The 14731-nt window shown below is 40.1% G+C and overlaps 1 protein-coding gene across 2 annotated transcripts in view; it reads right to left on the reverse strand.

Annotated features, from left to right (window-relative positions):
• GAL3ST2 (galactose-3-O-sulfotransferase 2) overlaps positions 1-14731 on the reverse strand; it is a 61194-nt gene that overhangs the window by 43453 nt on the left and 3010 nt on the right. The gene's annotated exons all lie outside the window — the stretch shown is intronic.

Consider the following 14731-nt stretch of genomic DNA (forward strand, 5'->3'; position numbering starts at 1 on the left):
TCTCAGACAAAACATAAGTAAAAACAGTTCTAATTAAAAGAGATAAAGAAGAAAATTATATCTTGCTGAGAAGTATCATGGACAATGAAGTCTTAACAATACTAAACATATATGCATCAAAAAAACTGGTATAAGCATCAAATTTTTGAATGAGAAGATGAATGAGTACAGGAGGAAATAGAAATAAAACTATACCAATAGGGTACCTCAACTTTCCTCTGTCAGAACTAAATAAACCTAAACAAAAAAATTAATAAACAACAAAGAAATTAAGGAGGTGAATAAAATTCAGGAAAAGTTAGATATCATAAATCTCTAGAAAAAAACTGAATTGGAATAGAAAGGGTATATCTTTTTCACAGAAGTCCATGGCACCCACACACAAATTGACCACATATTAGGACATAAAAACTTCACAACCAAATGCAAAAAAAAAAAAAGCAGAAATAGTAAACATGTCCTTTTCAGATCATCATGCAATAAAAATTACATTCACTAATGGACAATGGAAAAGGATTAAAATTCATTGGAAATTAAATAAGCTAACCCTAAAAAACAAGTGGATCAAAGAATAAATCATAGAAATTGGTGATGATTTCAATAAAGAGAATGACAACAAAGAGACAACATACCAAAATTTATGAGATGCAACTAGGATTTGGTTCTTAGGGAAAAATTTATATCTCTAATTTCATCAATAAAAAAGAGGAAAAAGCAGATCAATGAATTGAAAATGCAACTGAAAATAATAGGAAAAGAACAAATTTAAAATTTCCAATGAAACACCAAATTGGAAATCCCAAAAATCAAAGGAGAGATTAATAAAATTGAAAGGAAGAAAACCATTGAACTAACATAGAAGCTATTTTATGGGGGGGGAAACAACAAAATAGATAAACCATTGGTTAAATTTGATTTTAAAAAGAAAAAATCAAATTACTAGTATCAAAAACATGAAAGGGGTGAACTGAAAATAACTCTTCAGTTGCTTATTATTCAAAGGAAAGCAAGCCCCCCCCCCCCCATTTAGTTGGTGCTTTTTGTAACCTGCTGAAGCTACAAGAAGAACCTGCTTGGAGAACAGGAGACTGTTTTCTCCTGCTTTCAATGACAAGCTAAACAACTCACCCTGGATTCTCTATAAAAATCTTAATGATTTTATGTCCAGATCAGCAGTAGGTTAACAGGGTTTCTTTATAGAGGAGGAGGAAAGAAGGGAGGAAGCAAACTAAGGAGCTCAGAGGGTAGGATTTTCCAGACTCATTTGTCCCAAATTTTTGTATTCTTCCATTCACTTGAGAACTTCAGGAAACTGCATGCAGAGACACACAGAGAGAAGAAGAGAGAGGAGGAAGATTCTCTTCCCTCAGGTGGCTCCTCTCCACTCTATAGAAAAAGTATTTGTCTTTCGAACATCCCAGTGATTGAGCCTAGGGAAGAAAACTTTTTCCCAGCCTCCTGGGGATGGATCCAGGCTTTTCAAACAGTCCCCTCTGGCTGCCTCTTCCTAAAGAAATCAGTTTAGAAGCCTTCAGCTAGGGCCGAGACAATCTGACACCCCGTGCTTTGGCTGGGGGAGCCTGGGGAGCACCTCAAATGTTTGGCCACTGGTTGAATGGCATTGGGCTTCAGATGGCCAGGCCACTAAGCAGAACGTGACAAGCCAGGTGGAGTGGGGGGCAGAGGAGGAGAGGCACATTTTCCACCTGGACAGCGGGATCCAGGGCCAGGCCAGATAGAAGAGGGTAAAGAGAAGAGGCCTCCATCTCGGCCCGGCTTCACTGGGTCTGACTTCATGGGCAGGGGAACTGGGAAAGCTAAAGTCAAGCTGACTTGGGGGGGGGCAGGGGCAGGTCCCTTGCCTGCCAGCTAATCTCAAGGCCCAGCCATGGCCCGGCCTTCTCCCAGTTGGGGCCCCAGCTCTGCCTCACCCCCTTACCTCCATTGGCGGAGCAGCCCCAAGGACATTGTGCAGGGAAAGGCTCCAGGGAAGGAACAAAGAGCTGCCTGTGTGCGTGTGGAGCCGTGCTGGCAGGAGCTCCTAGGTGGCCACCGGCCGGCCGTGGCTTAGGGGAGGTCGGGGTGTGGCTGCACAAGCCCCGGCAACTTTCAGCATCAGCCCCTGAGCCAGTTCAGCACAAGCCCAAGGGGGCACGCTCTGAAACCCCCCACCCCGGCCCTCTGCAGGAGTCCTCTCTCCTGAGGAGGAGACCAAGGTCTGAAGGGGCCTCTGAGGTCCTCCTTTTACAAGTGAGAAAACCGAGCCAGAAAAAGAGAAGTGACTTTCCCAAGGTCTTGTAGCTCAGAAGAATCCGAGGGGATCTGCCAAATACTGACCCTCTGATTCCAAGTCCAGGAAGGAGGCTGCTGCTCTCTGGCACCAGACTTTACTTAGTCTAAAACTAGGGGACGGGTGATGCTTTAAAGGGAGAATTCAAATGTGCAAAGCCCGTTAGAAAAGTCAAGTCCACTCCAAAATGACTCACCTGCCGGGCACTGCCCAGCTGAGGAGGGAAAGAAAAGGGAGAAGAGTGAGCCGAGAGAGACAGACAGACAGACAGAGAGACAGAGAGACAGAGAGACAGAGAGACAGAGAGACAGACAGACAGAGAGACAGAGAGACAGAGAGACAGAGAGACAGAGAGACAGAGAGACAGACAGAAACAGACAGAGAGACAGACAGAGAGACAGACAGAGAGAGAGACAGAGAGACAGAGAGACAGAGAGACAGAGAGACAGAGAGACAGAGAGAGAGAGAGACAGACAGAAAAAGATAGACATACAGAGAGAGACACAGAGAGAAACAGAGACAGAAAGAAGGGAGAAAGGGAAGGAGGGAGGTGGAAAGAAAGGGAGGGAGAGAAGGAAGGAGGAAGAGAATTTTATGAGGTCAGTAAAGCATGTGAGTCAAGCTGTGTTTAAAAGAAGCAAGTGGTTCTCTATTATCTCTCTGGAGAGCCCTCAGAATGCTGGACTTTAATTCGCTTGGATTGAAGTGTCAGCTAGGTGGAACAGTGGACAGAGCACTGACCCTGGCGTCAGGAGGAGGGAGTTAGAATCCAGCCTCAGTCACTTGACACACTTTCTCTGGACAAAGTAAGGTTGGTGACTGAGCATAACATTCCCCCAGTCCACTCCAGTCCAGTCCAATCCAATCCAATTCACATGTTGGTCATGGCATCACCTCCCTGATGTCGTGGTCTTCTTCAAGAAGGAAGGACAAACATCAACTTAGAATGAGGAACTCTGGGTTCCAATTTCACCTCTAATACCTCCTTCCGGGATGCAAATTACTGAATTTATCGCATCTTCAGTTAACTCATCTGTAAAACAGAGAGAATAATGGTCTCTCCTAGGATTTGGTAGGTGATCGAGTGAGATCAAGTATGCAAAGTGCATTACAAACCTTAAACTCTAGAGATTGGGGGTGGGGGGAGGCGGCAATGAGGTCCCTGCCCTCTAAGAGCACCCCTCCTATTTTGTGCACAAATTGCACAAATAAATCAATCTAAATTATACAAAGTAACTTGGGGGTAGGGAGAGAATGCTAACAACTGAGGTGATCAGGAATGACCCTGTAGGAGATAGTGCTTGAACTGACCCTTGATCCCTTGGATTCCAAGGGGGAAAGAGCATTCAAGTCATACAGGCCTATGCCAAAGCATACAAGTGAGAGATGGACTCGTGTATAAGAGATAAGTGAGCAGGTCAGTTTGCCTGGAATGTATTGTGCATAAAGGGGGTTTAAGCATTTCTATTTCCCCTACGGGCAGTAGGGAGCCATTGAAGCTTATTGAGCAGAGCAGGGCAAAGACCATACTCATGTTTTGAGAGCATCAGTTACAGAACAGTGTGGAGGATGGATTGAAGAAGAGAGAGATGCCAGGTAGGAAGATCAATTAGGATGTTACCAAAATAATCCAAATGAGAGGTGTTGATGTCCTGAACTAAGGTCATAGTCATGAAAGTAGACAACTTTGGATTCAAAAAATGCTATGGAAAGATGATTGGCAGGGCCCAGCCACTGGCTGAGGGGGGAGAGCAAAGCATCTGGGATAAATCTGGATGACTTGGAAGGGTAAGGGTACCCTTGGTAGAAAGAGGAAAATTTGGAAAAGATATGGAGTCTTGAGGAAAAATGAGCACCATTTTGGAAGTGTAGAATGTCATATCCTGGAGGAAGGGGGGTGGGGGCTAGCATGCAGCTGATGACTTTGATGACTGGGGTTCAAGAGAGATAAAGGACTGTGTATAGATCTGAAAGTTATCTGAAGAGAGATGATTTCTGAAATCCCAGGACCTGATGAGAGGTATGAAGTGGAAGAAGACAGACGATAATGTAACTTGGAACCTACAGGTATACTCATACAAATAAGAGGAAGAGACTGAGAAGATCAATGGTCCCGGCAGATAGGGCTAAGCCCAACAAAGCAGGGGCAGGGCGGAAGGGAGGGTGGCCAACAAACACTACAGAGGGGTCCATGCAGGAGGGAGACAAGATAGGCTCTACTCAATATAGGTGGTACTACTGGAGAGCAATGATACCACATAAAAATAAGTGGAGTGTGAGCTGGAAGGAGCATAATCTCACTCCCATAAAATGTTTTTAATAATCAAGATTCACTCTCCATTTATTCGAGTAGGTACTACTATTCCTCCAGTAGAATATCAAGAAATATCATGGATTCCTCTCCAGAACATCACACTAAAGTAAATAACAGGATCAAGTCCCATAAAGGAACAAGGACCAAGTAACCAATGTCAAACTATTTTGATAGAAATTTGTTTAACTTCAAGGTAAGTGAGGCTTAATTCTGGGTTTATTTATTCTTTTTTTACTGCTTTGAAGCAACTTGTCTTCAAGTAGTCATTTTTTTTTCTAACAACTTAATGGTTAATTTATTTTGAATATTAGAAATTATGAACTTTAATCTGGGGATCCAACTGAACCTGGATTTATAATTTCAAGTATGTTCACTTGTCCTGTAGACTCCCAAAATTTGAGGTACATATGTATTTACAGAAGGACCTCCTATTTTTTTTTAAGAAAAAGCATAAATTTTAATTCACAGGTTGTTTCAAAATTTCACAAGTTACAAAAAGCTCACTGGGTAGGTTCATTAGCAAAGTAAAGAGATCTTAAGACAATAAATTTAAGTACGGAAGAACTTTGGTCTGGGGAGAACAGCACAATTAAGAAAGGGGGGAAAAGGACCAGCCACGAGACATTGATTGGGCTTAGATTAACATGGATCCAGCTGCATGATGATGGTGGGTGGTTCAGTTTGGGGATGATGCCCCCCAAGAGCAGGTTGTTCTCCAAAGGAGAGAAGCATGCTGGAATACATAGTAAAGAAGTACATAGGGGAGTGAAAGGTTATTTGGGGAACTATGCTCCCTCAGAGCAGGTTAATCTTCTGAAGGAAATCAAGAAATAACTGAGTGAGCAAGCTTAAAGACAGAGACAAAGTAATAAGCTTATTTGTGCAGAGACTTAATCTTTTCAGGCTAAGGCAGCATCCATTGTTTAGTTGCTGGAGTCTTGTTTTGTGCCTGGGGACTGGGATTTACAGGAATCTTTCCTTGACAGTTTGGGGCACAGTACTTTACTAAAAGTTCATTGCCTTCATCTTATAAGCAGAACAATTGAGGCAGTGGGACCAGAGTTAATGGAAGGTATAGGGTCAATGCAGAGGGAACAGATTAATTAAAAAAATAGATTTTTCTTAACATTTCCCCTACTTCAATTTCTTCCTTGTGACCAGTATTATTCTTTTCTCTGAGGCTGTACTTAGAACTCTCATAGCATCCTTTTTCTTCTGGGGTTACCATTTGGTTTCTCTTAATCCATAGTAGTTCATTATGTTCCAGCATTTTCATCTGTTTGCTATGATCCTCAGCCTTAATTTCTCTATTGGAGCTTGGAGCTTTGGTTATTCTTTCTTCATCTCATTTGATAGGTTAACAGGTCATACTTGGTCCCAGTTATTGTGCCTAACACCAGGATCAGGCTTCTGAGAATTTATTTTAGCTCTGCTTCCTGGTGACTGAACCTAAGTTGTGTCTTTTGTCTTTGGTCTCCTATCTTCTGGAGTTAACTCCTTACTGGGAATCTGATAAGCTCTACTGACACGCTGTTGATTGGATTGGTAAGATGGGCTCTTTTAGGATGCCAAATGCATCTCTTTCCAGGTGACTCCTGGACCTTTTCTCCTCAGCTTCTGTTCTGGGTTGTCAGGTCTATCCTGTCTCCACTGAGGATACCTAGTAACAGCCCCTGATTTTGGCCTGCCACATCCATGGTTACCCTAGGTTCAACCATAGCGATGGAAAGGGTGGGAGCCAGACCAAACCCAGATTTGGTCATTCCCAAGGACACTGAGAAGCAAGTCTTCTGGAGTCCAAGCCAAATGCTTTCCTGGTCAGGGAATCCAAATGATGGCAGAGAAAATGTTATAGGGTGGACTAGTGTTATAAATGGCTTGTGAATACTTAGTCCAGAGTGATTAAAAGGGTTTTTATTAAGATATCTTAATAAAATGGCACACCTCTCTCAAGGTGGGAGAGAGGGGCCTAATTTCTACTATAGTAGATTGTAATTGATGAGTTAAAGAGATAACTCAGCATATGTATGAGGAAAAAAACAAAGAGAAAGAAAAATCTAAGCTTAAAGCCCAGGCTAGATGTTTCTACTGTCTGAAAGGAGTTCATGTGCTAGGTGGCACAGTGGATAGTGCATCTGCCCTGGAGTCAGGAGGACCTGAGTTCAAATCTAGCCTCAGACACTTAATAATTACCTAGCTGTGTGGCCTTGAGCAAGTCATTTAACCCCACTGCCTTGCAAAAACCTAAAAAAAAAAAAAATTGAAACATGTAACTTTCTTGTTTTGGAAATTACAGAATATTATACTTTAATGAATGATATAACTTTTTTAACAGCTTTTGTAAGCTATTAAAGATTTTTACAACAGCTAAGAATATCTCAATGAATTTTTATAAGCTTGCAGTTAAAATTAAGATGAAGTTTTTTCATTCCTGGAAGATAACAGAATTGCAACCAATTAGTAATAATTCATTGGTTAGTTTGTTATAGGTAAAATAATGCCAGAGTCACCTGAGTTGAAATAAAAGCTTGATAAGTCATTGGTTTTGTTTAAGAACATTTTATATGATAAAGGAGAAATTCAGTACATTAAAAATTATTTCTATAAAAGAAGCTGTTTGAGTTAAGATAATGAGATACAGATTCTTAAATTTGCATCCATTTTCTAATAAATAGTTGTTCAGTTGTATTGGACTCTTTGTAACCCCCATTTGGGTTTCTTGGCAATGAATGAAATGGTTTGCCACGTCCTTCTCCAGCTTATTTTATAGATGAGAAAACTAAGGCAAACAGGGAGAATTCCTGTCATTTTAATGAGATTCATTTGTCTAACTACTCCCTGTCACCTTTGTTTCTCAGGAGTATTCAACTCCACACCTACCCAGGATAGTCTCGTGTTTAAGTTATTTTGTTACTGGTTCAGTCTTAAATGAAACTTGTTTGGTACTAATGTCTGAGTTATGAGGATTGTGAGTTTAAAAGCTGCTTGTGTTAGAATGATTTTCTATGTGATAATTTGGAAATACATTTGACTGATTTGATGTCATGAAGGAATAAGTTTGGATTCATAATATTAAAAAAAGTTATTGTCTTATTAAATTTTCTTGTATATTGTTTAAGAAATTTAAGTTTCTTGTATATTGTTTAAGAAATATTGATTAGGGAATGACATGATGGTGGTATTGGAGAAACATAGGGGAGGAAGGAGGCCGTGGTCTCGAATTTGCCAGCCCTGTTACTACGTGACACTAAATCCGACCAGTGACTATTCTCATCCCTCAGCACCTGGACCAGAGTCATGAGTCCCTGAGCTCATTAGGCTATCAATTTGGGCTTAACTCCAGATCCCATTTTCCATGCCCCTGGAGACCCACTTGGATCCTCTCATCTCACACGGGTCCTCAAGGTTTGGGTCCTGATCCCAAGAAGGCTCTGCTCCTCAAGGCACCAGGATATGAATCCACACTTGCACCTAATCACTCAGCACATTCACACCAACAAACCCTGCAAGAAAAGACTCCTCACACCTGGACACAAAAGCCTCTGCTAGTAATCTTTCTCTTTTACAGCTGGTTACAGGAATGGCATAGGTTTACATAACACTTAAAAGAAGTTTGCCAAACCACTCAGCTCACCACACCTATTCCAGTTTCCAAACTTCCAGCTTCTCTATGGCCCTGGGGCAATCAATCCTACTTTTATAAGACAAGACACCACCTTAGGTCAACCTTTTAATTCTAGCATGGGCCACCCAACTGCTTACAGAATATTTTTGCATCATCACAGAATAAAACCAGTTAAAAAATCTGCGTTCAAAAAATATTCTTTCCCTTAAAAAGTCCTCACTAAGGCATTCTTTCTGAGAGACATCCCTGGAAAAACCTACTTGTTCATGAGAGTTTAGAGCAGTCTCAGGCCACTGAGGGAATCACCCAACATAAATTTCAAATGATACGTATTTAGGTGGTACGGCAGATTAGAGCCCCGGAGTCAGGGGGACCTGAGTTCAGATCCAGATTCAGACACTTCATAATCACCTAGCTATGGGACCTTGGACAAGTCACTTAACCCCATTGCAAAAATAAAATAAAGAATTTCATTTAGGGTGTTTAATTCTTTTTAAAGGGCTATTGCAAGCAACTTGTCCTCTTCCTCTTGTTCTCCAACAAACACAGACAAAAAGAATTCTAGAAAAGAATGATGATTTTCTTCAGGGGCAGAAAAGAGCAAACTCGTGGTGATGATGATTCCCTTTCCTAAAGTTCCCCCCATTCTTTTGTTGGTCTGGTTTTGTTGTTTGTTTGGGTTTTTTTTTTTACAGGCAATGGGGTTAAGTGACTTGCCCAAGGCCACACAACTAGGTCATTGTGAAGTGTCTGAGGCTGGATTTGAACTCAGGTCCTCCTGACTCCAGGGCCACTGCTCTATCCACCGTGCCACCTGGCTGCCCCAAGTTTCCTCATTCTTTAGAAGACAGGAAAGCCGAGAAGAAACCACAACAAAATCAGAATACCATATAATTATAATGACCAGATTTGGGCCTTCACAAAAGATGAACAAAAGGACATCTTTCCCTTTGCTGTGGACATGACACAGCATATTTCCAGACTTAGTTGATAGTTGGTTTTCTGCTATTTTTTTCTTTCTTTTTTTATTCTTTCTTCCAAGGGATTGAGATAGGGAAGGGATGTGCTTGAAAATTAAATTTTTTTAAATATTTAAAAGATCTACATTAAGCAGTGAAAAGGGCTGTAAGATGTCCAGGTAGGTCATTCTAAGGTCTAGCTCATGTCCTATTAAGGGCTTGTGTCATCAAGTTCGGAAGATAAAATGAGTTAGAAAGAAAAATTATAATCACTCTTTATATCATGTGTAAAAGCTGGAACAAATTGGAAGTAGAGAAATATTAGGGAGAAAGTTACAAAATTGTACCTAGCAGTAGCTTGTTTATTGCTGCTGAAACAATTCACTTACTCTTTAATATTTGCTATAATACTTTTAAAACAACTTCAAAAAAAAAAAACTTCAAATTCACACTCAATCTTAATGTAGCACTTATATAGTTTGTTAAGGTATGCAAAGACCTTTCCATCTCATTTAATCCTTAACAATAATTCTGTGAAATGGGTGCTCTTATTATGCCCATTTTACAGGTGAGGAAAATGGGGTTTAGAGAGATATCAGATAAGCAGGGTGTCTTTTTAATTTTTTTTTTCAGTTACATAAAAAGATAGCTTTCACTATTCATCTTTTTGGAAGCTTTTGAGTTCTACATTTTTCTACCTTCCTCCTTTCCCTTCCCCCCATGATAGTAAGTAATCTGACATAGGTAATACATATACAATCAACAAATAAGGTATCTGAAGTTTGCAGGCCTAGATTTAGAGCTGGAAGGAACCTTAGACCCTTTATTTTACAGATGGAGAAACTGAGGCACAAAAAAAGTTAAGTAACTTGTCTAAGGCCAAACCAATCTTAGGTGTTTGACAGAAGAATTGAACCCAGATCTTGCAGGTGCCAATTCCAGAATCCTATCCACTGCACAACCTTGCTTCTCAGACAGGAATGAGACAAGAGCACCTCATTCACCCTGGTGACAGCAGGTGACATCTGCAGGGAAAAGCGTCCTAAGGAAGAAGAGTTTGTTCATGGCTCCACCATTCTGCTATTGAAAATATTTCAAACTGCATATTTCTTTACCCTTGAAATAAGACATTAAGTCTTAGTGATCCTTTCTTTGTGATATCTTGTTATGTTCCTGCCAGGATGTTAGGTTCCTGCCTGCTAGCTTACCCTTACCCAGGTGAATGTTGAAGGGCTGGGAGACAAGGATGGAAAGATCTCCAGGATCTCCATTTATTTACCAGAATGCAAGAGCTTAAATATCCTCCCCTCTCCCACTCAAACAAAATTCCGGTGCTCAAGGACACCGGGTGATGATTTATAGTACTCCCACACACAATACTCCCTAACAATATCTGAGACCAATCCTTTCTGTCCTATCAGCACAGTCATTATACTAATCCAGGTGCTTCAACCAAAGATACTTTGGACTTAGAATATTCATCCAGAGGGGTGGAGAGAGAGGAGAGCCATACAGGCTCCTAGGTCTCCACACCACCTGTGACATTTTCTCCATCATTAATTCAGTATAAAGAGGGGAATTTGAAAATAATGATCTGAAGCTGGCCAAAAACACAACTATGAGAGCTTTGGGAATGTGGAACTTGAATTTCATCAGCATATTATCGCTATCATCATCAAAATCCCAAAAAGCAAGGTCTTGGATGAAATTCGAAAGGCTTTGTTCCTGCCCCCTCATTCCAATCATGCCAATCTAAATTGATTCATTGGTCCCTATACATATTAATGAGCAAGAGCAGCTAGATTTCCTTGAGCAAAGGAGAAGGTCAAGACTAACTTAATTTAAAAACCAGGTAGGGCAGTTTTTGATCAAACTGAGGCTCAATTCTTTCATCTTATCTCAGTACCTGCCCATAGGCAATAATATAGGTAGACCCTAGACTTTGTAATGTAAACTCACAATCCTCTCTTCACATTCTTGTGGAACCCAAACACCCAGAGAGTCCTCACAATTTCCTCCCTTTTAGGAGTGGTTAGGTGGTGTAGTGGATAAAGCACTTGCCTTGGAGCCAGGAGTACCTGGGTTTGAATCCAGTCTCAGAGACACCTAATAACTACCTAGCTGTGTGGCCTTGGGCAAGCCACTTAAGCCCATTTGCCTTACAAAAAAAAAAAAACCAATTTCCCCCCTTTTATAATGAGAATTTGGGGTTCCACACCTTACTAGTGATTTCTTTCTTAAATCACTATCCTTGGTTCATCACTACTGATATTTTCTTCTATCAAAATTTTTGCTTCCTCATTATCAGAGACATGGACCTGTCCTATTTTCCAGGTTTGTGTGGGAGCACATGTCAACTTTCTGAGGTCTTTTACTCCTCTCACCTATGGACATCTATCTTGAGACATTCAATTTACCACAAACCCCTCCATCTCCAATAAAAAGATTTGTTTGCATGGCTTCGCCAGCCAGCAAGTCCAGGCCCTAGCTTGTCTAATTGGTCATTTTTCTACTACAGCTTACAATCTAATCAAGAGTAGATAGAGCACCAACCCTGGAATCAGGAGGAATTCATTTTTTTTTTGGCAAGGGGAAAGGGTTAAGTGACTTGCCCAAGGTCACAGGCAATTATTAAGGGTCTGAAGCCAAATTTGAACTCAGGTCCTCCTGACTCCAGGGCCGGTGCTCTATCCACCTAGCTACCCTGAGGACCTGAGTTTGAATCTGACCTCAGAGGTCGCTTAACTCCATTGCCTTAAATAAAATCTTTTTTTTAAAAATCTAATCAGGATATAAATTTGGGTTCCATAGCCCCAACTCCCATCCTGTGCCCAGGTAGTAGGCCCTTAAGTCTAGATAACAACTCCCTGACCAGCCCTTTGGACAAATGGGTGTAGGCAGTGGTCCCACATTATTAATGTCCCTTTATAATGTCTTCCAGGAATATAGTTTCCCAGTTTCCCACAAATGGATAATACCCTGCATATGGTATAAAAACAAAAACAATCTTAATCTTTTGCTCTCATTACAATAATGACTCCAATATCCTTAACCAAAATGCATTTTTCCCCCCAAAATATTCCCATGTTTTCCTTTTCCTGATGTACTTCTCCAGCTCTGGTGACTAGTTGAGACCTTGTCTTATAGCAGAGAAACTGCTTAACATTTTACTCAGATCAAAACACAGTTTCCTTCACAAGACAATGAGATTCTGGAGCTTATGACAATTTACATTTTGCCTTACTCACTGTCCTATTGACTTCACTTTAACACAGTAAACTTCCATTAGTGCCTTATTACATGAACAAATTCCACTGAGAATTACCATATTAACTTAAGCTTGTACAACGAGTACCCTGCATATGGTTTAAAAACAAAAACAATCTTTTGCTCTCATTACAATAATGACTCCAATATCCTTAATCAAAACAAATTTTTCCCCAAAATATTCCCATATTTTCCTTTTCCTGATGTACTTTTCTGACTCACATTCCTTTCCCTAAATCAGACCTTGAAACTGTAATTATCCTAAGAATTTCCCATTCTTCTTAGCTAAATATCCCCTCTAACAAAAAAATTAAGGAAACAATTCCTATCTTAGCCTGTAGCTCATAGCAGGTGTCAGAAGCACACACCTAACCTATCTCTGTCTATTAAATCCAATTCACCTAAAACATTTTTCCTGCTTTGCTTAGTAACTATAAAGATCCAGGATATTAAAGGAAAATTCCTTTATAGCTATAATTATTGAATGTCAGTGTCCAGGCAGAGATCATGTGGGTAGTCAAGTGTCTTAGGACAGATTTTTCTTTCAGGTGAGACATTATCCATATATCACTTTGGGGAAATCAAGTCAAAAGGGTCTAGCCTCAGGCCATACTGAGAAGCTGCCCCTTTGACTGCACATCTTCAGCCCACTGGCTTCCTTGGCACCAAAAACAACACATTGATCCAGTAACGCTTCCTTTTTGCTGACCATCCTGATCACATAAAGAGAAAATTGATTAAAAGTCCCATGATCTAAAATAGTTGTCTTACCTAATTGGAACTTCCAAGTGAGTGCAATTCACTAAATTCCAATTATAGTCATAATGCAGTCCCAATTAATGAACCCCCTACCTAAAGCTCTGAGTGTGCTTCCCAGGTCCTTGCTAAACCCAGTATTTTAACTATGACAGGCCCTACAGACCTAATCTGCTACCTCTTACTAGAGGCAACCCTTTGTCTAAAATCATATCTACTCTATCTTTATATAAAGATAGCGTATCAGACTCCCCTTGGCAAGAGAACCCTCCTTCTAGCCTGTTGTATTTTATAACAAATAAACACCTTTGACACAGGGGTTACCTAAGTTAAATATTGTCACAGAAAAAGCTCAAATTATCTTTCTTGCTTTTGTCTTTCTCATGTTACATAGGTGCTCTTACTTCAAAGCAAACAACCAGTTTTGGAAATATATATATATATATTTCCAAAATATTCCCAATTTACATAAATAGTTAGACACTTCTATACATAAACTTGTTTAGCTACTAAGCCATCCTTAACATACAACTTTTTTTGTTTTTGCAAGGCAGTGACTTGCCCAAGATCACACAGCTGGGCATTTATATTAAGTGTCTAAGGTCACATTTGAACTCAGGTCCTCCTGTCTCAGGACAGGTGCTCTATCAAATGTGCCACCCAGCTGCCCCCTTTCATACAAATTATTACTTTCAGAATTCTTTAAAACCATTAGAACATCTTAGGTGACTTAATTTCTAACATGCATTATTAATTCCAATAGAACAGAACAGCAATAAGAATAACACACAAATTACCAGACAGCAATCCTTCCATTATTACATTACTAATGAACCCAGAGATCTATCCCAGGAGGGGTCATAATTTTTGATATCTTCTATATTGCCCTCCAAAGCAATCACAGGTTAATCCCAGGCTTTTAACAATAAAGTATTTAGATATCATATATTCCAGGAGATAACCAAATATTGTAAATATAATCTCTTTGCCATTACAAAAGAATCACATAACTGATAAATACATCTTACTCATTGCTGTGACCACACTATTGCCATTTGTTCAGTCATCCATCAGAGCCCCCCACATCAGCTGTACCCAGATTCTCCAAGAATCTAGTCTCATATATATTACATTTAAAACTCCAATTCAATTCTTATTTGTGCTGTGGTTAGTCTGATGGCAAAGGACCATACAACTAAAGGACAACTAAAACTTTCCAGTGGTTTAAGTTTGATGAAAGCTTCAGAGCACCTCGTACAAAGAATCCCGAGCTCACATCCCAAAAGCCCCATCCAAAATGAAAATACAAGTGTTAGCATTATTATTCTAACATAAATGAATTAGAGCTTTTCCCCCAAATAAATCAGTAAATATCTCTGATAACATGGGTGTTTCTCTTCTTAGTTAATTAACCCAATACCACTTTCCTTTAACTCCTTGCAACAGTTACAATAATGTTAAAACAGTTTAAAAATCCCAAACTAATTTAGCAGTCTAGGTAGATTAATTCCTCCCATTCT

Source organism: Macrotis lagotis, chromosome 6 (assembly GCF_037893015.1).
Source record: "Macrotis lagotis isolate mMagLag1 chromosome 6, bilby.v1.9.chrom.fasta, whole genome shotgun sequence".
NCBI classification, from domain to species: domain Eukaryota; kingdom Metazoa; phylum Chordata; class Mammalia; order Peramelemorphia; family Peramelidae; genus Macrotis; species Macrotis lagotis.